This window comes from Camelus bactrianus, chromosome 2, assembly GCF_048773025.1.
Source record: "Camelus bactrianus isolate YW-2024 breed Bactrian camel chromosome 2, ASM4877302v1, whole genome shotgun sequence".
In the NCBI taxonomy this organism is placed as follows: Eukaryota; Metazoa; Chordata; class Mammalia; order Artiodactyla; family Camelidae; genus Camelus; species Camelus bactrianus.
The window spans coordinates 129,365,701-129,392,528 of record NC_133540.1 but is presented as its reverse complement, the minus strand read 5'-3'; the positions used below and the strand labels follow the sequence as shown (position 1 = coordinate 129,392,528).

Here is a 26,828-nt window from a genome sequence, read left to right as displayed (position 1 = left end):
GTGCTTCTTCCTCCAAGATACCCTCTTTCAAGCGCCCACCGTGGAAGACTGTATTTTTTGTTGTTTTGTTGTTGTTGTTGTTTTGTTCTTTGCCTACAATCCATTTAGAGCCCAGATTAAAGGCCACTTCTATTACCAAGTCTCCAAGATTTCCCATCCACCCCATCAGTTCTCTCTTCCAAATCCCCGTCGCCTTCACCTGGACACGGATGTCTGTGCTTGTAATCCACCTGGTTAGCTCTAAGTGGGTCTGCCCATCCTGCTAGATGACAATCTTTCTCAAGTCAGGGAAAGTGCATTTTTAATATAATATCACCCTCCTCTGGCCCCCACCCAAGGTGGCTAAAATAGTGACTTGATGGTGACAGATAATCATGACATATGCAGTCTGTTAAGGAGAAATAGTGGCACATTGATGTTAAGCCTGTAGTCTCTGCAGTCACATGACCTGAATTTGATGTGGCTCCAGTAAAGTGCTCAGCCTGTAGCTTCTGTCAGCATACTTGGCTTTTCTGGGCCTGATTTTCTTAATCTGTAAACAGCAATATTAATAGTACCTGCTCATTGGGGTTAGTGTGAATATTAAGGCAGATGTTTCATGAGAAGCATCTAGAGCATTGCGTTGTCCGCCATTCACAAATCCTTCCAAAGGTAGATCGCACTCACTGGGTTCCATGGCCCAATGCTACGTGTGCAGCGACGTCCCACCAGAGCATGGCTGCGTCAGGCTGGAAGCTCTGGCCTGGCTCTGGCAACTCTCCCCAGTCCCCGCCCCTGACAGTTTCAGCACAACCTCCCGTGCATCTCAGCTGTCCTCTCCCTGACACACTAAGGGAGGTGGCCCAGGTCCTGGGTGCTTTTAAGTCAGTTTCCTTGCTTTGCCTCTACGTGGGTCTCCCCACGCTGTGTCACAGAGACCCTCCGTACAGGCCCTCCTTCCAACAGCTTACTTTCCTCTTTATTCAGTGCAAGGAGGTTTAGGATTTGAGTGGCCTCTCTGAGTCTACCTGGTGGCCGCTCTGCGGAGTCTAGGTTTTATTGTCTGACGTATCATGGGGGGAGGCGGAATCATGGTCCCTGGTGCCCTAGGGCAGGCATTTGTGGCCTGAGGGTCTCCTGTCCTTTTCTGAGGGGCTGTTGATTGGGAGAGGGGCTCCCTTTTGGTGGGTTGGTGAGCGATAGTTACCACGGCCTGATCTGCAGTATGAACACCTGTGGACATCGTGCTCCTTCTAGGTCAGCCGTTCTGCAAGGGTGGTCCAGGAATGGTGGATCCAGCGTCACCTGAGAACTGGTTACAAATTCAAATTCTCAGACCCCACCCAAGACCTTCTGAATCAGAAACTCTGGGAGTGGGATCAGCAACGTATATCTGTCCATCACAAGCCCTCCAGGAGATGCTGGTGTGTTCAGTACCTAGAACCACTATCCGAGGCCTTCAAACCACCTTTTTCTGTGATGACACCGCCAATGTCTAGGGAAATCCCTACTAGGCGTCTATTTCTTACCTTTATCAGGGAAGAGACTTTACAGTGGTGTTTCTCAAACCTCCATGATGACAAATCCTATGGTAAAACATGTCTAAAAAACTCGTTCTCAGCTCTCACCCCGACCCTCAGAATCACAGTCACTGGAGGCAGCAGCCGGGAAGCTACGTTTTCAACCAGAGTTGCAGCTGAATCTTATCAGTGGAATTTCTGACACTCTTCTTGAAGGTGGGGTGGTGGCTGCACGCTGGGTGGACTCTTGTCATCTGACATGTTGGAGATGAGCGTTGAGGGGTCAGGAGCCGTCGGAGGAACAGACTGTCATCAAGTTGTTCATTCTTTTTGGCCGCTTGAAGTGGAAAAAACACAGCAGTGGAGTCTGCATAGGAGCTGCATAAAATGTCTGTCCTGGCATCCGCATTTGTCCCTGGAATTCCTGGGCAGGTACAGTTGCAGCCTCTGTGTCCCTTGTCTTTACTTCCCTGAAGTCCTGAGCCTCTGCATGATGTGAAGGTGAGAATGTCCTTGCTCCCGGTGCCTCAGCCATGCTCAGCAGCCTTCTTCCTGCTCCCTGCCATCCGGCAGCATCCACTGCGGTGTGTCCTTTGTTCTGATTCCCACTCTTTTTCACTCTCCAGGCCTCCATCCTCCCTGGATAATGGGTCCCGTGCTGAAAGAAATTTTGCACATTAGTTGTTTCCCATTGTTGTAAAGATAAAGTCCAAAATCCTACACGCAGCCTGGCCCTGCCCACTGGGCTCAGGCAGAGACATCCTCACAAGCACCAAGCCTGACTTGCGGCAACTTAGGTGAAGGGGGCGGTTGTTGAAGGGCTGTCAGGGTACAAGAAACTAACAAGAGGCCGGGAAAGCAGATGTAGAAACAGGTCACCGCCAGGGAGAGCTGGCCACCAGAGACGGCCGCACAGGTCACTGAAGGGGTGCGGGCTGCCTGCTCTGGCTGCCGCGGTGGTGACAGCGACCTCTGTCCCCACACTACCACATCGTTCTCTCAAGATCCAAACCCCGGAACTGGTACCAACTTGCCGAGCCCAGTCCACGAGCCAGCCTCCTGCCGACCCAAGACAAGGCGAGACCTGTGTTGCTTTTCCTTCTCTAGTGAGAGGCGGCTGCTTCTCATCATGACTTCAGCTAACCGGGGTTTCCCACGTGGGAGACAGGGGGTGGGAGACAGGGGAGGCTGGTTGTCACAGAAGCTGAAACCGGTGAGTGTCTGCTCTGCTGATCCTCTGGCTTTTGACAATGCAGATATTTGGAGAAAACATAAGTTACATGAGACTCCAAGTCTTTCTTGAAATTCATGGTAGCAAATGGCCTTCTCTTCCCTTTGCTTCCTAACCCTTCCCTCCAGTGCCTCTCTCTCCCCGCACCCACCTCCGTCTCCTTTCACTGGCAGCATTGTTCTTCTGCTCAGTATCAGAAAAGCTCTATATCCTTGGAGGTAAAGGTAGAAAGGCAATACTCTGAATTGTGAGAAAGAAGATTGGGAATCATGTTCATGGAAGTTGCTGAATTAAAACTAGCAGGAATTTATTATCTTGTTTTGTGGTTGATTTGGGGTCCTTTTTGTCATTCCACAGCACATTTATATTAATTTTAAAAATAGCTCCTTAGAGTTTGAGAGAGCTCCTAATCTTTAACCTAGAAATTTCCCTGTGGATGTTCCTCTGTTTAAAAAAAAAAATTAAATAATTGGAGACAAGGCTTATACAGAAAGATGCTCATTTCAGCTTTATTTGGAACAGCCTTCAAATTGGAAACAATCTAAGTAAGATGAATATCTATGTGGTATGCACACTTTATGGGATACTATGCTTACAAAACATTTAAAGTTTGTTAAAAAGTGAACTGAAAAAAATCAGTGCATAAAATCTGATCATAATTATATGGAGGATATTAAAGGAACAAAACCTACTAAGGGAGAAAACACAGGAACATTATCAGACAACATTATCACAGGGCTTGCCTTTAGATGATAGGTTTATGGGTGATTATTTTAAAAAAAGGTTTTGTTTGTCACCTCTTGCATTTCTTGAATTCCCCCAACTTTTACCCAGAACATGCATGTATTTCTTTACACCAAAATCTAACAGACTTTCGTCAGCAACAACAAGGAAATGTCCTTCCTTGGGCATGCGCTCTGTGTGCTGCACTTTGCATTGGGGTCTTCTGGGATGGCCACCCTCTTGCTGAGATGACCAGTGACATCCATCTCTGGAACCAAATCCAGTAGGCATGTTCTACCCTCATTTTACTCCAGCAACATTTAATGTTGTTAATCAGTCTTCTTTTTTTTTTTTTTAAACCAAAGTATAGTCAGTTACAGTGTGTCAATTTCTGGTTACAGTATAATGTTTCAACATGCACATACATACATATATTCGTATTCAGATTCTTTTTTATTACAGATTACTACAAGATACTGAATATAGTTCCCTGTGCTGTACAGAATAAATCTTTTTTTTATATATACAGTAGTTAATTTAATCAGTCTCTCTTGACACTTTGTCTACTACTTTCTGAAACACCATTTTCTCCTGAGAACAAGCTTCTCTTTTTGCCTCCTTCTCAGTTTACTTTGATTATTTTTCCTCCCCTGATTAAACTCGAAATGTTACAATCACCTCCCATTCACACCTTCTTTGGTTACTGAAGGGATCCCATCCACTCCTGTCTCTATTTGACACTTTGTTGGCTTTTGGGTCCAACCCACCTTGTCTCTCTGCTGTGCACGGAGATGAAATGAAGATCAATGTGCCCATTGATACAGTCAACATTGGTCAGATGTGGTTTTCTTATCCTCCTAAGTTTAAAAATGAATGGAAGAAGAGGTTCTAATATTTTCTCCCCAAACCTCAACGGTTCATCTTGGTTACTCTCTGAAGTACGTGCAATCCCCTTGACAACAAGGGTTTGCGTTTTCCAAGCTCAGAGATGCTTTCCTTCTCTGGGCTAGTTGGATTCTGATTCTTTTTAAACAAGAAATCCCAGGCATCAAAGGGTTTTTCTACTGTCAATTTATTTTATATCCAATGCAATATCAAGTAGCGTTTAGATTGTACCTACACTAACTCCTACTCTGTGTTTATGAGGTTTATAGATGAGGTCCTTGGATATCGGGGCACTATTCACCCACTCCTATCTCACTGGTAATAGGGGAAAACACACACACACACACACACACACACACACACATACACACACACACAGAAAGTTTTACTTCAACCAGTGACTACATCAAAGTATTTTAGGGTCAAAAAAAAATTGATCCCAATAAGGAACACTTATAACTATTTCTTCATTAGAATGACTTCCATGGGGAGATCTCTTTATGGCCTTTAGTAATAAAATTGAAAAAAAAAACAAAAAGACAACATAATTTTGGACAGATACCTGTTCCAGAGACTGTGACATACTCATTCAAGTTCTAACAGTATGTGGTGTGTTCTAGAGAAGAGATGCAATTATTTTAAGGTATTTGTTAATTTCATGTTTCATTTTCTTCCAGAAGAAAAGGAAGACTAAATTACATGATGAGTGTTTCTCAGCTTTGGGGTTAGAAAAGGAAATTTAAACAGAACCTATCAGACTCTTGTTAATCAAATGTGATGCAGACACAAGCTGCCTTAGCATCTCCTGGATGCTTATTAGAAACAGCAGTTCTCAGGCTCCACCCCAGACCTCCTGAGTCGGAATCTGCATTTTTCAACAAGATGTCCAGGCGATTTACCTGTGCACTGAGCTTTGAGAAGCACTGTTCTAGAATTGTGGATATTTGGACTTCTTAACATCCAGCTGTCTGTTGCTACCATTGATTCAAATCCTGTCTATAATAATCCTGGCCATTTAGCTCTTTCTTAGTTAATAAAAAATTGTAAGTGTAAAAATAATTTATTGAACTCAGGAACAAGGAAACAACATTTGAAAGTCAGGTGAAGGGTTTCTGTGTACATTTCACCGAAGAACATTTATTACGGCAAGTAAGCACATGAGTAGACGGCCAACATCATTAGTCATGAAGAAAATGCGAATGAAAACCACAACGAGATGCTGCCACACACCTCTCTGAATTGCTATGCTAATAGCACTGCTACTATCACTGCTCCTGTCAGTACCTGACGACGCTAAGGGTTGGTAAGGTTGCAGACTAACTCGGAATCTCGTACATTGCTGGTGGGGAAGCAAAATAGCAAAATCACTTTGGAAAACAGTTTGGTAATTTCTTGGAAAGTTAAATGCACACTCACTCTGTGATTCAGCAATCCTACCCCCAGCTATTTACTCAAGGAAGTGAAAACTTACGTTATACAAAAACCTATATGCAAAGGTTCATAGCAGTTTCACTGGTAACCCCCAGAACCTGGAAACAACCCAAATGGCTTTAACTGATGAATAAATGAACAAACACTGGTGTATCCACACAACAGAATGCAACCAGGCCATGAGAATCCCAAATGACATGACAACATAGGTAAATCTAAAATATATTACACATCATGCAAGTGAAGGAAGCCGGATTCCCGTTTGTACGACATTGTGTAAAAGGCAGAACCATAAGGATGAAGAACTGAGGATGGTCACTGGGCCTCAGGGCAGCAGGAGCATCTGAATACAAAGGGCAGCAGCTGTGTGTTGATGGAGCTGCTCTGTCTCCAGATCTTGGCGGTGGTTCCACTACTCAAGGCATTTGTCTAATCTCTAAAAATTGCACATCAAAAAGGATACTTCAGTGTATGTCTATGAAAAATAAAAGTACGCAAATCATGTCTCGTGTACAATGCATGATCTTCACTTTTCAGCCTGGCCAAGGAGACATGGCTCAACCAAAGTCATCTCACAAGCTGGACGTATAGGATGAGGTCACGTGATGGGAATTGAGGCAGCAAACATGCGGCCCTTCATCCCTCACCATCTGCAGACGTGGAGGAGTGCGGACTGCTTCCTTTGTTTTCCTTTGATCGCGCCCCCTTCTCTGAGCTGTGTTCTCTCCTGTAAATAAGTCACAAATGTTACCACAGAAGAGAGAAATGGGAGCACAGTGATTTGCATACTCTAATTAAACGGCTGTTTCATGCGCCTTCTGTCTTGGGTTATATTGGGATGGAAACAAAAGTGTGCCTCTGATTCAGAGTCTGGAGTGTTATCCTTGGGAACTGGAATGAGTAAAATAGGCCAGGAAGCTTGCTGCCTTACAACCTAAATGGGGCTGGCGTGTGGCACTGCTCGGGGCAAACACCTGGCGTCACCGTCCTTAGCGGACTGGCCTTTATCTCAGGTAAGTAGGGCCTTTCGGTTGGATCTCTTCCCGACAGGTGTGCAGGGAACGATGAGAGTCTGGCCCGTGGGTGAATGACTGCTTCTCATCCATGGAATTCATTTTCTTAGTTGAAATGCTGCATAATCTGGTGGAGAGGGCACTGAATTGGAAATCCAGGATATGGGGACCTTGCAAGGACTTTGCTGCTGACACCCAGGTGAGCCCTTTCACAGCTCCATGCCTGAAAGAACTCAATCATTATCGTGATTGGTAATTCGTAATAAAAATGCAGACGATTTACGCATGGTTTTTAAATTTATAAAATGCTTTCGCACAGGTTAACCCTTTTAAGCTGCAGGTTCACATCTGGCAAGAGTAGCTAAGTGGCCTTCAGCGTTTGGTTTTACAGACTGGGAGAGCTGTCAGCTCCCATCCTTCCTTCCATCTTCATTCTGTAAAGATCTTTTAGTTAATGAAGCAGATTTGATACTGGACCGGATGTATTCCTGAATCAAAGAATTTAAGACCTGGCCTTTTCTTTTTCTTTTTTAGTATTAAAAAAATACATTATAGATGAGTTAGTGAGGTCCAGAGAGGGGAAGAGAGTGGGTAAAGGTCATTCCACCAGTAAATTACATTCTTAGAAAATTAGGCCTTAAGCCTGTGAAATATCACCTTATGGGACCTGAATGTGCTCACAACACGTGTGAAAGGGGCTGGATTGCTTTGTGTCTATCCTGACAGTGAGGGAGGATAAATAGAGGCAATTTATGAGATGCTCTGGGTTCTTTAGAGTCAGTAAAGTGATTGCAAAGCAGTGGTCGATGAGACATAAAAAGTAAGTAAAAAAGGAAACATGATTACGATTGGAGTGATGGGTTAAAATTTAAGTTAGGTATATTGAAGTGGAAATCAAGTAACTCATTAATATTTTTATAACTTATTGATCTTAATGTTAAATTAGAGATTGACTGTGAACCTCATGATCTTGATAAGAAATACATGTTCTCAGTCCTGTCCCCAGGGTGGTCCAGCAGTGGTGTCTTCCTGTCCCTCGGCACTTGTGTGGAAAGCATGGTCAGGTCATGGATACTCAGCACCCACGTCATCCTGCAACACTAGGTGGTTCTTGAGCTGGGGAGGCTAGGGAGAAGCAGGACTCCCTGGAGGTCAACTGATCCCATGTCTCAAGATGGAGAAAAATTAGGATGGGCTTTGAGCTACAATGAATGCCGGAAGACAAAGAAACTTTAAAAAATTGTCGAGGGTCAAATCGCAAGGACAAAGGAGATAGTGCTAAGAAACTCCTACTTGCCAAGTTATAACAATTGAAGCATCAAACGAGAATAGTAACTCTCGCTAATTGGAATGAATTGAGTCTGTAAGGAAGCTATGACATTCAAAGATGAAATAAGTTCATTAAAATGTATAAGATGATAATTATAATACAAAAGAAAGGTGAATGAAATTTTTAAATTGACTAAGATTGGTAGAGAACTATTGACATATATGACAGTGACATTTTGTTTTCCCAAGTACGTTTGTATAAGTAATATGCATTTTTTTCCCCTTAGGAAAGATAAATTATACCTAGAGCAGCAAAGGCTGTTCGGCTCAAGAGATTATGGACAAAAACTAAGTGGAAAGCATTCCAGTGGGTGGACACATGATAGACTGGCCCAAATTCAAGATGAAGTCCTGAGAGGTCCACTCAGCCTCTCATCTCCTACAAAATGAAGGGTCTGGATGACTCAACTAATTTTACTGAGATGCAAAACCTGTAAGTTGAGTGAAACTTTAATTTGAGGCTCAACATCCTGTACTAGTTTGTTAGGGCTTCTGGAACGAAGTACCACAGACTGGCTTAAACAGAAACTTCCTGTCTCTCACTTCTGGAGGCTGGAAGTCCAAGATGAAGGTGTCAGCAGGGCCGGTCCCTTCTGGAGGCCACAAGGGAAGAATCTGTCCCAGGCCTGTCTACTTGGCATAGAGGTGGTTGTCCTCTCTCTGTGTGTTCATACTGTCTTCCTCTGTATGTGTCTGTATCCCAATTTATTCTTCCTGTAAGGACACAAGTCAGGTTATGGCCCACTCATAAAGGGCCTTGCTTTAATTAAATTACCTCTCTAAAGACACTGTCTCCAAATATGGTTTCACTTTGAGGTACTGGGGGTTAGGACTTCAAAATATGAACTTTGGGGGCATATGAGTCAGCTCATAACACATCCCATGACACAGACATAATGATGGCAAAGAGCAGAGACACCCAACGCAGGAAAAGAGGTGGCTGTGAACACTCATGGACACACTGAATCAGTCTTGCTGAGGAATATGTGCTAGGGTTTGACTCACTTCAGGAGTTCAAACTATGGCCCTGGGTGTGGTCAATTCACTGATACTTCAACAATCCCAGCTGATCAATCACAGTCTTTTTGTTTTATGTTCAATAGCTCACTGTAACCTGGAAAGATACATTAAAGTATATATAAGTATGTGATTAATGGAGAAATTAACTAAACCTACCGGATCACTAATTTTCTCACAGGTTGAGTATGAATATAACAATACATTTTATAAGCATTATGATGTTTTGTGAATATTACATGTTTGTGAATGTATTTTTTAAGGTGTTAAAGCACTTAAGGAAATGTGTCACTGTAGGCTTATGCTTTTATTGAGATAGAGCATTTGAATAAGATTTATAATCAACTTTTTTATCACTTACAAAAAATTTATTGAAGTATAGTCGATTTACAATGTAAGTTTCAGGTATACAGCAAAGTGATTCAGTTATATATACACATACATAAGTATATTTTATTTTCAGATTATTTTTTCATTATCTGTTATTACAAGAAATTGAATACAGCTCCCTGTGCTATCCAGTAGGTCTTTGTTGTTCATCTATTTTATACATAGTCATGTGTGTCTGTTAACCTCAAACTCCTAATTTATCCCTCTCTGCCCTTTCCCTTTCGGTAACCATAGTTTGTTTTCTATGTCTGCGAGTCTGTTTTTGGTTTGTAAATCAAATTTTTATCATTTTTTTAGATTGAATGTATAAGAGGATTTGCGAAGTTTCAATTTTGATTTATGAGTTGCACAATTTTATATTTAAATGTTTGGAGAAAATTTACTTAATATACTTATCATTCTAATTACACTGAAAAATAAAAAAAGAGCAAGTGGTAAATTTGATGGTTTACATACACAAAACCCCATTCAGAAGGAACCCTCCTAGCAGGACTCCAGAGGTGGTTTGGAGCTGGGAACAGATGTGACAGCAACATTCCTGGGCACCTACGTGGGGCAGGAACTCGTGGCCCTTGCACTCAGCCCTCTCCCTTCCTCCCTCCCAGGACTCTTGGTTCTTAATTCTAGTGTAAAGGAAGGAGGCTGATATTCACTCAAATGTATCTTTCACTAACTTTATTCTTTTGCAAGATTAAGACCGCTGATGACAAAGAACAGTGATTCTGCCTCACTGGAAAACACCACGGCTGTTGCACTTCTTAAAAAGCTGGGAATGATGGAAGATAACCTGCCCCTCCAAAGAAATTTGCATCACAATAATTCCTATGACCACTCTCTGACCTTCACAAACCCTGTGTTTCCAGATTTCCCCACCTCCTTGCCTTTGCCTGTGTTGATATCCCTTCTTGTAGGACTCTCTCCACTCACCTTCACTCACAGATGAGCAGAGAATGGGTCTTCTCCCCAGAAAGAACTTTACAGTATAGTCAGGGCATGTCCCCAACCTTCCAGAGTCTGCTGTTGATGAGAAAATTGATTCAGTAAATTTAATTCATTTAAGATGTCCAAGATTCAAGATATTACTAAAGTGTTACATTATTATTTACATTTAAAAGTAGGGGAGTGCTTAATGCTTAATTTGAAGGAACTATCTGAGTAACTAGACATGAATTCAAATCTACCTTATTAATAACTCCATGTGCCCATGACTATGCTATGTACCAAGTCCCTGATTTTAGTCACAGCATCACTGTTCAAGGGAAACTTACCTTATAGAAATGAATGCCAGTAGCTGTCATTTTTTGGGTACCTCTTCCAGGGCTGTTTGGTACTTTGTATACATCAATACATGAATTCCTCCCTCCACCCAGTGGTCTGTGTATTATTTGCTTAACAATGACAATGAGAGACTCAAAATGTTAAGGTATTTCTGGTAGTATTATCTGGGTAGGGCTGAAATTCAAATTTTGGCCTTATAGACTGTAAATCTAGCTCACTTTTGGCTAAGATTCAATGTTGCTTTATGCCTTGATTTTTAGTTTCTGATTTGTGAAATAGACATAATGACGCTTACGCATGAGGCCCATGAGAGATCCAATAATATTAATATAAAGAGAAGGCACGCCTCTCTCCATATGCAGCCAGGTGGCTGGGCATTTTCAACCTTCCAGGCCACTCTTCCCTGGAAACCTCAGTTTTGAATATATTTATGTTTATAGTTACATTTGCATTTATAGCTATACAACCATGAACACTCGAGGTGAAGTCTTTCCTGTACCTCAGTCTGGATGGGGCACAGTGTGGATGGATGGTGATGTGGGTACCCTCTTCCCCTTAACTTGGCCTTGGATCGGGATCTAGATTTGCCATTGTTCGGAGTAGGGTTACTGGATGAAGCAAACACTAATACAGAATGTCCAGTTATATTTAAATTGCAGGTAGACAACATTTATTTTTGGTATAAGTGTGTCCCAATATTTGTATACAACATCTGGGATGTACATACACAAGAAATAATTTGTTTACCTGAAATTCAGATGCGGCTGGGTATCTTGTATTTTATCTAGCCACCCTAACCATAAACCCTAGGACCAGATCTGGCAGCTCTCACCAGAGTCAGGCCCTTCCCGGGCAGAGAACCGATGAGTCAACAATTAACCGACCAGTAGACAGAGTCTGGGGCAGGCACTGAGGGTCAGCCTCAAAGATAAAAAAGACGAAAAGACAGGCACAGTGGACCAGATCAAACACCTCCAGGCCTCCTAGAGGGCTTGTCCCTCGTGCAAGAGGACAGTCTTTCCTCTCCTCTGATGGTGACCTGTTTTTCCTCTTTCATTTAAAGAAACAATTTTGGTTTTGTGCTCATCTCGAACTTGGGAAGCTTCTGGACAGATGGCAACTCAACTAATTGCTGGGATTTTTTTCTCTTATGGGGCCCCTGGATCTATCAAATCAGTATCATTTCATGGAGAATCAACTCTGTGAACTTTCAGTTGTTAACCACTCTTTTCAAGTACACTAAAATATGCCAAAAAAAAAAAAAAAGCATCTTTCTATTTTCACATCTTATTTGGTTTTTCTAAATTTATTCCAAACTGGAAACCTGAGTCCTATCCAGTCATTTAGGTGGTCTTTTTGGGGTAGTGCATTTTCCGTAGAGTTGAATGTTCAGTCTTTCAGATTATTTTCCCGTTACCCCTGCGGGTTTAGCACAAGGTGTGCATTCATTAATGCTTATTTAAAAAATGAAAGGTATCCCATTTATCTACACCCACGTCCATAAATGACAAGTCAACTATCATAATAACTGTATCTGTAGCTGCCGTGAATGGGGCATTTAGTTATATGATTTCTAACTTTTGAAGTGTCCTGTTACATTTCACAAATAGAGAATCCAGGGTTCAGATGAGTTAATTTTGCCTGAGGTCACACAGATTAAATGTTAATAATGGTAGAGCTGAGAATAGACCCAGATATGTCAAACCTTAAAGTTTTCTCTTCTATTATCCTGCCTTTCAACTAACCAAAATAGTGCTTTAGTTTTACAAGGTGCTTTGATGTACTTTGGGAAATGTAAAGTGAATTGAAAAGAACTCTTGATTTGATGTCAGTATGCACGGATCTAAACCAGGGCTTCTCCAGCTCGGCGCCATCAACATTTCGCCTGGACGATTCTTTGCTGTAGGGAGTTGTGTTTGTGCATTGCAAGGTGTTTAGCGTCATCCCTGGTCTCTGCCCACTAGACACCAATAGCGTAATTCCCCTGTTGTGACAGTGCGCAGTATGCAAGCATCACCAAATGTCCCCTGGAGGCAAAATCATCCTTGCTTGAGAACCAGTGGTTTAACTGGATACTGAACCACGTGTGAGATCTTGATCAGTTCATTTTATTTCTCGGAGCTCAGCACCTCCACTGCAGAGCAGAAATTACAGCATTTGCCGACCTCATCGGGTCAGCACACAGCTCTGGTGAAATTACAGGAAACCACGTTGATGGAGGCCTACTGAGTGCAAGATGTCCCTGCAGACTGCACAGTTTCTTGCTTGGTCCACCGTCAGCCCTGTGGATGCTAGCAGTACCTCCAGTTCACGGATGTGGAAAGAGAGTCTCAGAGAAGTGGGGTAACATATTTAAGTTCACAGATTCAGCAAGCATGAGTGAGTAGAGTCCAATGCAGGTTAAGTTCAAAACAGATGCATTGAAAAGATGTGAAGTGATCTGGTCCACTCTAACCTATGGCCCATGTGGAAAACTTGACGGGTCGTTCCATTTGTTTATTTGGTCCATATAATCACCTTGCAATAGGACAAACAACCACAACTTTTATTTATTTTTTGCTCAGCCAGGCAGTCAGAGTAAGAGAGAAACTGGGAAAATTAGTACATGTCCTGAGCCGTACGATGTCCTGAGCCGACATTCCTTAAGTTCCTTTGTGACTATGCGAATGGACATTCTACCTCACAGAAAGGACGCAGCCCACAGACAATCATAAAAGAGATGCCAATATAACCATTTCTTTTAAAATGAAAAGATGACACTTGATTCACATGACAGAAGAAGGCAATGCTCAGCCCCTGGATCTATCAAATCAGTATCATTTCATGGAGAATCAACTCTGCGAACTTTCAGTTTTTAACCATTCTTTTTAAATGGTTCTCAGTAATTCCACTGTTGTCATCATTTAAAAATAAATGTAATTTGGTGCTGTCTTCAGGGATTGAACAGGAAAAAAATGGTATTGTTTTGGCCAAAGAGAGAGAGAGGAAGATTACCAGAGGAAGGAAGTAAAGAAGGAAGGAAGGAAGGAAGGAAGGAAGAAGGAAGAGATATTAAAAAGGAAGAGTATGAAAACCATTCTAAGAAATTACAGGTAAGGAAGCTACAAGCCAACATCTTTTTCTTTACAGGAAGAAAAAGTGTGTTTAAAAATGTGCTGAGTCTGCTGAATGCTTGGGAATAATCACCCCTTGGACCTCCTAGAAGTGCAATTCAGTTGCAGACATGGCCCGCCTCCTGGCCCAGTGCCTCTGGGTGGCACACAGAGTGTCACTGGGGGCCCTGTCCCCGGGGAGCATCGCCAGGCCCGTCATTCTTGCACAGGAGGAGGCTGACCTACACCTGAGTTCGCATTCTCCACGGAACCTTATGCAGCTTGGGGACCCTTCTGATGATTTTTGAAAGTTGTGGAGGAGACTTGTTTCCTTCATCCAGAAGCTGACTGTCTTTCTGTGCTCCCTGCAAGGAAGATTGGAGCAACTTAAACACTATAAAGCCTTGTTATTTTACATTAGAAAGAAAGTGTTCCCATAGGTGGTTTCAGGTAAGCCTCAGATCTAGTCTTTCAGTTCATAAGAACGGGGGAGGGGGTGTGTGTAAACGTGACAAGGTAGCTCCCACCTGGAAGAACATGCAGGAGCCGGAACAGAGGGCCCTGCGCTCCCACAGCCAGAGGGGTTCCTAGCAAGGGAAGTGGAGCTCCGTCCGGAAGAAAGAGGTGGCTGCACCATGGCTTCTATAACCTCTCCAGAGTCAGGAACTCAGATCCGAGAGTCAGGCACAGGAAGCGGGGGTTGGGGGTGGGGGAGGGCATGTCAGAAATTCAGCTTTCCGGATTTTTTTAATTGTTATTTTCTTCCCTCCTGGGCCCAATCACTGGTCCTTTTCATTCACTGTGACTGGTTTAGCCAGATGCAACCATCACATGTTCTAGAGTAGAAATCAGAATGAGGACTCAGTTTCTGCTCTGCCCCGAATTAGTTTTGTCATTTTAGGCAAATGAAACGATCTACTTTACTAGGCATGTATTTCCTTACCAACAATAGGATGATATTGTAACTTTGCTGATTACTAGTCTCCCACCTTTTTTTTTTTTTCCTTCTAGCTATGAGATCTATTTATCAAGTGAAACATACCTCACCTGGAACTTGGAACTCGGAACTCCATTATAGGGAACACAGACAAGCAAGAGCTGAGTTGGCTGGCCTGGTTGGCTGAGCAAAGTTCAGAGAAATGAGTCAGCAGGGCTTCCTGCCCCAAGGGGGCTCCCCTGGGGGCTTCTGAGGCATCAGCCAAAGGGATGCAGAAATCCTCAGGCATTTTATCCGCAAGGGTCTTTCACATCCTCGTAAGTCTACTCTGTACATGAAAAGAGAGCATGTGAGGAAAAACACCGAGCAGAACTGGAAGTGCATAGTTTTGTTATGACAATGATTGTGATCTTTGGCTGGAGCCGAAGGCCGTTGCTTCCGACCGAGAGAGGCACGTGGGCTGCTGGCTTCACACGACATTGGCAAGGACAAAACCCAAGGCAAGCTTCGGGAAGGTGGCCCAGCTTTCCTCTGTGAAAATAAGAGCTTGAGAAAGTATTGAGCAACTCAGGAAGAAAAAAAAAAAAAAAGAGAGAAAGTGAGTAAGAGACTGAGCTGAATGGCTTTTCTTAGTAAAGTATTTCCTCTAATTGAAAAGCATATCACAGAAGCCAGGGTGATCAGGAAGCCCCCTGACTGGGGTTAGTCATGAGCCGACGCCCTCAAATTCTTCTCACTGCTGGATCAGTGAGGGAGGGAAAGGCTTGCTGGGACCGGCCCCCTCCCTCTGGTGACCGGGAAGAAGGACAGAGAGGCTCCTCTGTAGGACAGCTCATCCCACTGGGCTCCTTGCAGTCACAGGTGGGGATTTATTCACTCACTCACTCATTCATTCACTCATTCAGTGAGAAATAGTGCCTCTGCACACAGTAGAGAACACCTTTATATCCTTTCTCCAAGTTCACCAGCTGGTGAATTCCCCATGTGCCCGGCTTTAGAACACAGAGGCGAGCAAGGTTTCACAGGTTCACCCATCTCTGAAATCCATCAGGGCAGCAGTAGCGTCCTCCCTGAGAAGCCTGCCTCAGCCTCCTGGTCCAGGTGAGATGCTCATCCAGGTGCTCTCTGCAGTGCTTGTGTTCACCAGGGCCATCACATCCCCTGCAGTGGGAGCTCTGGAATGGTGGAGCCCGGGGCTCTGCCGTCCACAGCTCTGGTCCCAGAAAGCTCACCATGACCCCCCGGCACTGGTGTGTAGGAAGTGTTCAATAAACAGTGGCTGGGAGAATGTAGCAGCACCGTCACAGCACTCTGCGGCATCCGGTTCCTACCTGTTCTTCCCCCCTCTACCCTCCCTGTGGGCTGTGAGCTCCAGAAAGGTGAAGCCCCGCCTCTTCCTGCCTGACCTCAAGGGAACTGGCCTTTCTAGCGAGGGGAAGTGAGCCTGGTCTGAATTCAAATCTGGGATCCTGCCACATCCTGCAGTGAGTATCTTGTTTTAATTTCCTCATATCTACACATGAAAATGAAGACACATTTCCACATCCAGAGCTTTTTAGAAAGTGTAGAAAGAATGCCTGTGACCTGCCGAGGACATGCTGTAGCAAATGATGGGCACACAGTAATTACTCACTATTAATAGAAACTTCAATTTGTTTAAGCTTCTAAAGCTCATTGAATTGCTGAGAAAACAGTCTCTCTAGAGAACTTCTGCATACACGCCTGCCAGACTCACCAGTTTTTAGCATTTTGCCACATTCGCTTCATCATCTTCTCTTTATATAAATAGATATACAAATATATACACACACATACATATATTATGCAGATATGTGTGTGCAAATTATGAATTCTAAAATGATGATTTGTTTTTCCGAACCATTTGAAAGCGGATCACATGCATTCTGCGGTTTTACTTATTACGATTTCAGTCTATAATTCCTAAGAATAAGAATGTTCTCTTAAATAACCACAATACTGTGGCATTTAGGAAATGTGACATCATTACAACTCTTTCATCAGATTTACCTTCCAATGTCCCATATTTGTTAATTGTCTGGTTATTGTCCTTGAAGCCCTGTCCCCTTCAGTGCAGGATCTGGTCCATTTAGTGGCTGTGTCTATTTAGCCTCTTCAATCTGGAAGGTTCCTCAGTCCTTCCCACTTCCGTACGTTGACCTTTTGGAAGAATCCAGGCCAGTTGTCGGCTACCCTTCAGCGTGCGTTTGTCCCATGTTTCCTGATGATTAGATTCAGGTTATTCATCAGCGGCAGCGTTTCCTCCTCAGTGCATCCCATCCAGAGGCTGCGGTCGCCCCACCGCTGCTCATTGCTAAGGGAGATTTTGATCACACAGCCAGCGTGTCATCTGTTTTCATCACTGAGTAGTGACTGTCTTTCCCTTCTCAATGAATGACCCTTTGAGACCGTGCATGTATTCTCTTCCTCACCACGTTTCCCCCAGACGGGGCCTCTGTTGATGATTCTTGCCTAACTGACCCTCCGCAGGATGGCTCGGCAAGGGGACTGCGGTGCGCCACCACCCTCCGCGTTTTTATCACAGGCTTTCCGCTATAAGAGAGAACTGTCTGTGAGTAGGCAAGGTGGTGCACCTAAGGACACTTATCCTATTGTCAGAAGGAAATGGGGACCTGGGGTGCTGGTAAGAGATGAGGCTGGAGATGGAGGTTTGTACGTTAACCCTCGGAGAAGCCCTGAGAAAGTGTGGGAACAAAGAGAGGAATGAGGCTGAGAAAACGTGGGACATTCTGCATGAGAAACAAAGAAGATGCAGTTGCAGGAGGCTCAGTGGTGCAGAGAAGCTGAGCAGGAGCTGCGGGCAAAGGTGGGGTCAGGTCCCACTCAGGCCACAGTCAAATGGTTGCGGAAAGTCTCTCTACCCTTGACTCCGCTTGTTCTTCCATTAAACGGTGACCATCCTCCTGATCTCATAGTGTGTTCCTGAGTTTTAGACAGACTTTGGATCCAGAGTGCCAAGCACACTGCTTAACATCACGTGTGTACTCACTAAATGCCCCTTCCCTTCTTCTTCCCTTTGTGTTGTTCAGACATTGCCATGGAAACACATCTCCGCTTACATTAATGTCCCTTTAAAAAGTTTGCAATTGCTTTAAAAGCTTGTTTTTTTTTTTTAAATCTAAAATGAGAAATTCTACATTTAATAACATATCATATTTCCTGCTAACAGTAAATTCAATGCAGGGTCCAGGCCACCTCTGAACTCAACTTGGAAGTCTCAAGAGATGCTTACATTTCAAAACTGTTTTAATTATTTTTGGTAAATTAAATATAACAAACTAATTATTTTGCATGATGATAATGATATCACCATTTTGTTATTATCAATAAAATATGTTACCAATAATTACTACTTTTAAAGTTGGATAGGTAGTATTTGCCAGGCCCTTTTCCAGAAGCTTTAGAGGATTATTTCTAATCCTTACAACTGCCTTGTCAATATTCTTTCCATTTTACAGATGACGACACTGAGACTCAGAGTGTACGTGTGATCTGCTGAAGGTCTTACTGTTGGAAAGGGGTAAGCCAGGCAGTATATATACTCTGTCTCCAGAATGTATACACTTTGCAGTCCAGATTACTTCCAGACAATGATTTGAAAACATCACGTTCTCCATCTGCTTCTTCTGAACTTGGCTTAGCATAGACCCAGATGTAATCTATTATCTAACTGATCCAGAGACGGTTATTCCTTGACAAACATCCTGTGCTCCCCCTTCATTTCCCACTTGCTCTGGCAATTAGGTTGAGGCCAAGGGACTCCTTCTGTCCAAAGAATCTGAAACAGAATGACACACGTTACTTCCAGGGGAGGCAGTTATAAGGTGTGTTTCTTCTCCCTTTTCCTCCCTGTGCTGAAGGGACCCTAAAAACAGCATGTTACAGTGGCTCTATTATAGATGAAGAGAGCATGTATCCCTGAATTGCTGGATGAAGGAGCATCCCAGACAAGCCACATTAGACTTTGCATGGGGAAGAAACCAACTTCTGTTGTGCTGAACCACTGTGATCATAAAGTTTACTTGTTACTAGAGCACAGCCTAGCCTACCCTGACTGACACACTAGGGAATCCTTTTTGGTGGCTAGTTACCATGGGAGACATAAGAACCTTATTATTTTGGGTGCCAAGGGAACTAGGGGACTCCACTTACTATCTTCAAGATAAAAATTGAATGACATAGCCTTTATATCCTTTTTAAAGGCAAATCGATCATGGTCGTCTTCTTTTGAACAGGGGTGGAGGTTTAAAGAAAAACATATAGAGATTTAAAGAAAAAGGCATGGGTATCATTTTTTTGAGATTAAATTCAGCTGAGTAGAAAAAAAAAAAGAATCCTCTCCTCCAAACCAGAAGGCTAGAAGAAGACAACTGCCGGAAGAGGCAGGTGCACACTTGGGAGAGCATGCTTTAAATTTTGTTCCCTTCAAAAGCATCTGCAAACATCAGAATCTAAAAGAAAGGAATCACAACTAATGAGACGCCACCTGATTAGAGAAAATCATTTTTAAAATCACCGTGGGTTTTCACTTTTGTGCCAGAAGGCTGAACTTTGTCTGAATCTTATTAATAAGAGAGTGATGCCAAGATAACTAGGACGGATAAGGGATAAATACAGTTTGGCTTGATTCAGCTACAAACATCACATGTTCTGAAAGATTATTATGAGTGACTTTCAAATTTGTGTAACTCTTTCATAAAGTAGGTTTTTGTTGGACTATAAAAATATTTTTCAATTTCCCTGGATGAGAAATGGCAAAAGAGGTTAATTAAAAGTCAACTGAAGACTACTTAGGCACTTAAATGTGTAATTTCTTGAGCTTCAAACTTAAATAGCTCAGACTGTAAAAGAGCTGACTATCATGATTCATGCCTTTACTCGTTAAAAATTGTTTCATATTTCCTTGGTTCGATTTAAAATCCTGTCCTAAAAGTTTGCAGAATCCTAGGTTTTTAATAAGCACGCCCTCATTTAGATGAATGAATGAATCTAAGTTTGCAAGCAAAGAGATGACTAACTTCAAGAGAATCTCTACGGAACCCCAGAACACTAGCTGCAGGTTTCTACAAAGCTTTTTCACTCATGCTCTCTCTCCAGCCTCTCTGCCCTCCACCCCCACCACCTTCCCTGGCCCTAGGTGGGATTATCCAGCTGGCACCCATCTATCAGAATCCTACTCATGGTTCAAGATGTGGTTCAAACTGTTATTGCTCCGGGATGCCTTTCTGACTGTGATGGTCTCTTCTTCTCTTGATTTTCTATTACTTTTTGGATGAATCACTCGTCACCTCACAAAGTTTGCATTGTCTTGCTACTTGTCTTTTAATACTTACATGCCTTATCTCTGCACTTACACTGTAGATTTCCTGGGATCGGCCAGTCTACCCAGGGCTCTGTAGGGCATCCCTAGCTGGGGCTTGATAGTGGAAGGAATTGCCAAGGCTCCCACGTGGTGCCTACAGTCAGGATCTGCGTTTGGCTCAGTCTCTACGAGTAAGTTACTCTTTTCATAAAAAGGAGGAAGACTATTGCGAATATTAACTAGTATGTATAAAATACATGAACAGCAAGTTCACACTGTATGGGGAACTATAGTCAATACCTTGTAGTAACCAATAATGCAAAAGAATATGAAAAGGAGTACGTGTATGTACATGGATGCTCGAAGCACTATGCTGCACCCCAGAAACTGACACACTGTAAACGGACTATACTTCAATTAAAAAAAAAAAGAAAAAGAAAAAGAGAAGGCATAATATGCATGAATATGTAAGAATCTCTGAAAGAAGGTCAGTATACAAAGTGCAAGGCAGCTGTGGGCTCTTGTGACTGAGTGAGACAGAAAATTCCAGAACCTGGAAAACAGAGAATTCTAGGCAGGGTTTAAAAGTCATCAGGAGATATTTTCAGAGTGTACTGTAGAAAAATAATCAAATCTTGTTTATTAGTATTTAATGTTAACTTTGAACATATGTTAAAGGAAGATTAAGAATTTTCTGCCATCACTAATAGAGTCTGAGAAATTGTGCTCATTATGGCCAAGCCATTTGTGTGATACGGCAGGTAAGCCTTGTGTTACCTTTAAGAGCACCTTTCAGAACGTTTAAGACTCTGAGGCCTTCAGCTACTCTCCAGGCTTCAAGCCATCATATGTATTTCCCACCCGCCTGGAAGCACCCTTCACTTTACCAGGATAGCTTCTCTGCCAAGAATTTTCTTGTTTTATTTTGTTTTGTGTGTTAATCTTTCCCAGGATAACGTCACACCTCTCCTTAAGCCTCTCCTCTTCTGAGAAGCAAAGAATTATCTTCTCCCATCTTCCTTCCTCACCCCCAGTTAAGTTAGTTGCTTCTGGCATATGCGTTCTTCCACCTGCTAACGCTTTCCTGCTGTAATTTCTTACGTGCTTATCCCTCTTTCCTGCCAGAGTAAAGCTCTGTGAAGGCAGAAACCAAGCCTGTCTTCTTAGCTGCTGAATCCTTCTTCCCTTGAACAGTGCCTTGATATATTAGGCACTCTGAAAACGTTTGTTGCCAAAAAAAGGACACCTTCCCCAAACTTCAGGAAAGAAAGGAAGAAATCCAGGCAAAGCAAACTACAGTCTTGTCTTTCAGTTGTATCTGGCTAGAGCTGACCACATTATTGAAGAAGAGATTGACGTTTCCATTAGAAATCTACTGTGCAGTATTTGTAGCACAACGCATTGATCAGGAAGATAGTAAACAATTTAGAGTTCTCATTTTGTAGGTGAATTGTATTCACTTTCAACTACATGGGGTGTGTTATCCTAAAGCTTCCCGTTAAAGAATCAGAACAAATTGTTTTATAGAGCTATGTCTAGATTCTGTGGCTCCCACCTGATTATTGCTGCTTATTTTTGTCCCCAGAATGCAGACTACGTTTCAGTGTCCACCTTAGACAAAGGCAGCCATGCCTAAGAATTGTTATTAGCACAAACTCATAGTTGCTGATCACTTATTATGTCAGTCACCATATTAAGTTATTGTCATCAATTACTGAAGACTTCAACCCCCGTATGAAGTCAGTACTATTATTATCCCAATTCATTAATCTATTCACCAGACATGTATTGAGTTCCTGCCCCATACAAGGCATTGAAATAAGCATCAGGGAATGCAGTAGGGATTAAAGTAGCTGTAAATTTTTGCCTTCTTGAAACATGCACCCTAGTGGAGCAGAAGACAGAAATAAGACAAAAATCAATTATGTTAAATGTTGAATGTCATAAACAAGCCTAGCAAGGAAGGGAAAAGGGGGTGCTGGGCTCTGCATTTGCATGGAACGCTCAGAGAAGGCTTCACTGATAAGGGACATGTGAGCAGAAATAGGAAGGAGGAGGAGATGGAGGCATTCAGATATCCGGGGAAGAACACTTCAGGCAAATGGAAGAGCACGCACAGAATCCCGAGGTAGGAGCAGGTGGAATACATGGGACCAGGAGTGAAGTCGGCGTAGCTAGAATATAAGAAGTGAATGAACAAGGCGGCAACTGTGAAGGAGGGACCGGTTGCCTGGGGTCTTATGGGTTATTTGGAGGATTGAGGTTTCATTCTGAATGACAGAACGTGTTGTAGGGGTTTTGAGATGAAAACCACACGAGCTGGCTCACAGCTTGGCCCGTCGGAGGTCCCCAGCTGCTGCTCTTCAGCTGCGAGTCTCCTTCAAGCCACCCTGCTTTCTCACGCCTCTCGGCTCTTCCCAAGCTGCCCTTTCTCTTGGAATTGCTGCCTTTTCTCCGGGGTTCAGATGAAGCGCTCTCTTCTTCAGAAACCTTTCCTCTGCCACCTCCTGCTAGTCTCATCTAGGCGTCCCTTCTCTGTGTTCCTGCTCACATCATATCAGTTTCTTTCAAAGACTCCTGACACAAGCAAGAGACGCATTTTACGTCGTGACTTGGTACACAAACCTCCACATTCACAGCCTCCAACACAATTGAAGCACTCTTGTTTCACCGGATGCTTGCGTCTTCGCTGCTGTGCAACACGCACTGATATATTCTGGCCTGTTTTATTTCTTTTTGTTAAAATGCTGTCTGCAGCCTACTAAATTGATTTAATGACCTGCCGATGGGTCTCAACATACAGCATGAAAAACACTGCCCTCTACAGACCCTCATTAACACACTCGGCTCAAAATACTGACATCATTAGTATACTTGTCTGTTTCCCCTGGCAGGCAGTAAACTCTGAGGGTAGAGAGCATATCTTATTCTTCCTTTTTCTTCTATTTTAGCACCAGTACATGTCTGAGGAATGAATAAGTGAGTGCGTGCATGCTCTGAAGTCTTGACAGCCGTCTACTTGGAGTTTGAAAAGGTAAGCAAGTTCCCAGGACATTGAAATGTTTACATTAGACTTCGTGGAAGTTTCTCCCTTGCCCAATGGCTGTACTCCTCCATTGTGCCTTGGATGCCAATGGTAAGGTCAGCCCAGGAGTCTTACTGCTCTGGAAAGTTCTCTTTTCCCACTTCATGTGTGTTGTCAGGACAGGAGCTACCACGATCATACAGAGCTATTTATTTGGCCTTAGATGATGGCCCAAGGGTGGGCACCCAATAGGAGGTGAGCTGTTTTCTAAGTCTGGACCAGAAGGAATGTGAGTCAGTCCGTCCCCAGAGATTGGGAGACATGTTTCCTGCTACACGGAGCAAGCCCATCTGTAGCAAGAGAGTGAGGGTGATGCAGGGACTATAGGCACAAGCAGGGGTAGAGACTGAGAAAGAGGACACATTGTAGCAGCATCCTGAGCCCCTGGTTCCAGTTGGTATATATGTATATATATATATATATATATACACACACAATGGAATACTACTCAGCCACAAAAAAGAATAAAATAAAGCCATTTGCAGCAATGTGGATGGACCTGGAAATCGCCATTCTAAGTGAAGTAAGCCAGAAAGAGAAAGAAAAAATACCATATGATATCACTTCTATGTGGGATCTAAAAAAAAAAGACATATGAACTTATTTACAAAACAGAAGCAGACTCACCGACATAGAGAACAGACTCGTGGGTACCAGGGGGTAAAGAGGATAGGAAGGGATAAACTGGGAATTTGAAATTTGCACCTCTAGGGAATGATGGAAATGTTAGGTATCGTGATTGTGGCGGTGGTTTCATAGGTGTGTACATCAAAATTCATCACATTGTACGTCTGGAATATGCATAGCTTACTGTAAAGAAATTACACCTCAACAAAGTTGTTTAAAAGAAAACAATGGGCCCTATGTTTCTCCCATTAAGTCATTTAACCCTGTGTTCAAATGCCTCAGTATTTGGTGGACACCAAATTCCCCTTTTACTTTTGCCAATTTGATGTCGGTTTTCCGTCACTGGGAAACAGAATTCCCAGATCACACATATGACTTGTCAGAGTCCCAGACGAGCATCTGGTCAGGTGCACTGTGACTGGTGGTTGTGACTAAGACTCTGTTCCAGACACCACCATCACCCCAAGTCAACCAGGAAGGCGGCCACGGAATGTTTTGCTTGGGAGGACAAAGATTCTTCAGTTTAGACCAGGAGACACAGCCAGGGTTGCTCTGGAAAGAAAAGGAGGAGGGTTTTTTCTTCCCACTTATACACTAGAAGAGCTTGGAGAAATCATTTTACACAATGTATGCTGGTGTTTTGTTCCTCGATACTTTCATCGATAAAATCAACACAGTTCTAAGTTTTCTTTTGCAGATTTAAAAAGATCCCAAATGTGAAGAATATAGCTCATTTTTGACAAAAAGTAACACTCAGTATATGTCTTCTGACCCTCCTTTTCTTGTAAAAGTCATGAGGTCGCCTTCTAATTTTTCAATCATGCTCCTTTTTAAAAGTTAATTGTCTTTGGTAAAGCAGAGATGTCCTATGGCCGAACTGTTCTTTTTCTTTAGTTTTCTAGTCTCTTCTCATTTGCTGAATTGCTCAAACTCCCTGTGATTTGAATGTTTGGTCTGAGTCATAAATAGTGGTAATGACACCGCATCAAATAAAGATGGTTTCATTTTTCAGAGCCGTCCTGGAAATGACTTGCTAATGCCCCAACATGGCGCTAGACAACACGTATTTCCCTGGATAGAGCAACCTCCCCCATCGACAATTACTGCCTCGGCAAAATTGCCTGTCCCTCTTTCCCAGATGGATAATGAAGCAGCTTGTCTTGTCAGAGCCTGATGCTGAATTGTCAGGAAAGACTGAGTTTCGGAACCTGCGAGAATCTCGCAGCGGCCAGCATCTCACCGCGGGAGGCAGCCAGTGTGGCTGCCAGATTTGACTTCTCACTTGCGTGTGTTCGCCTGAGAACCTCAGGATCCTACCTTTGAGTCCTGGGGTGGCCTGTGTCATTTCAGCCCGTCAGGCCGAGGTGGCTTTGTGCTGGGATAGTGTCCTGAATCCTGGGCACACTGGCATAAAGCCCTGTCTGCATCCTGGCCCAGAAAAAACAGCGGGTGGAAAATATGGCGATGGTGGTAGTTCCATGTCTTTCTCCTGTGTCTGAAGAGCTCCAGCACCTGGAAAAACAGTGCATAGAATTGTAGGTCAATGAAGACAGAGAACCACAGAAGAAGTTGAATATAATCTAGACCCGGGTTCTCAATGGGCAGAGGTGGGCCTGGGGTAGATTGGGAGAATGAAGATGGGTCAAAATCTCCTGTGGATTTTGGCCATATTATCCAAGACCCTCTGCTTTGAATTCTGATATTCAAGGAGACTGTCAGGATTAATTTCTCTCTGGTTGTTCGATTTACAATTAAACGGATCTCCCAGATGACTTCAATATCATTACCACACTCAGAAACGTAACTTTCCCCCAGCCCATTCCTCCCTGGAAACCCCCTTTACTGTCATGGCCATGGATTCAATTACAGTGTTCTTACATTACATAGGAGAGAAAACTGGGTGCTGGTGGAGTTGGCCCTGGAATTTAGTGCTCGGGCCTCTTGATTAGTTTTTTGATTGATTTTTTGTTTTTTATTTGTGAAGTATAGTCACTTTACAATGTTGCGTCAGTTTCTGGTGTGCAGCACGATGCTTCAGTCACACGTGAATGTGCATATAGTCATTTTCATATTCCCTGTCACCGTAAGCTACTACAAGATATGGAGTATAGTTCCCTGTGCTATAAGCTTTCTTTTCAATATTACACCAACTCTCCCAGACTCAGAACCCTCTACCCCACCCCACCTCACAATCTCCTTGCGCCCCAAGAAGAGACCGTACTCCCCTTGCAATCAGTGCCACGGCTGCGGAGAAGACGGCTTTGACATCACTTAGCTCATTCACCTCCTGCTTTTCTGCAGACTATGACTCAAGACTCAAAGGAGGAAAGTGGGGTCTTTAAGATGAACAAGCCTGTTAGTGAAAGAAGGAGGCCTAGTGCTTACGTTGATGGAACCTAATTTGCTTTGCTTTGTCTGATCATGTTCATTACTTCTTTTTATTTTTTATTAAGTATAGTTGACTTATGATGCTGTTAGCTTTTGATGTACAGCATGGTGTTTCAGTTACACATCTATGTGTATTCTTTTTCATATTCTTTTCATTATAGGTTATTACAAGTTATTGAATATAGTTCCCTGTGCTGTACTGCAGGGTCTTGTTGGTTATCTATTTTATGTATAATAGTCTGTATTGGTTAATCCCAAACTCCAAATTCATTCCTCCCCCAATATCCCCTTTGGTAACTATAAATTTGTTTTCTATGTCTGTGACTCTACTTCTGTTTTGTAAATAAGTTCATTTGCCTCATTTTTTTTAGATTCCACATATAAGTGATATCATATGACATTTGTCTTTCTCTGACTTACTTCACTTAGTATGATGATCTCTAGGTCCATCCATGTTGCTGCAAATGGCATTAATTTTTATGGCTGAGTGGTATTCCATTGTATACATATATCACAAATTCTTTATCCAGTCATCTGTCCATGGACTTTTAGGTTGTTTCCA

General features: G+C 42.9%; 2 long non-coding RNA genes across 2 annotated transcripts; one reads left to right on the top strand and one right to left on the bottom strand.

Annotated features, from left to right (window-relative positions):
- Positions 1 to 9,115: 9,115 nt before the first annotated feature.
- LOC123613686 (uncharacterized) lies at positions 9,116 to 15,065 on the bottom strand. The gene is made up of 3 exons (XR_006721073.2): positions 14,931 to 15,065; positions 10,446 to 14,253; positions 9,116 to 9,225 (listed from the first exon to the last, which is right to left on the bottom strand). It is a non-coding gene; the product is annotated as an uncharacterized LOC123613686 (long non-coding RNA).
- LOC123613685 (uncharacterized) lies at positions 14,204 to 26,628 on the top strand. The gene is made up of 5 exons (XR_006721072.2): positions 14,204 to 14,338; positions 14,900 to 16,309; positions 18,323 to 18,384; positions 23,118 to 23,200; positions 24,891 to 26,628. It is a non-coding gene; the product is annotated as an uncharacterized LOC123613685 (long non-coding RNA).
- The last annotated feature ends 200 nt before the right edge of the window (positions 26,629 to 26,828 follow it).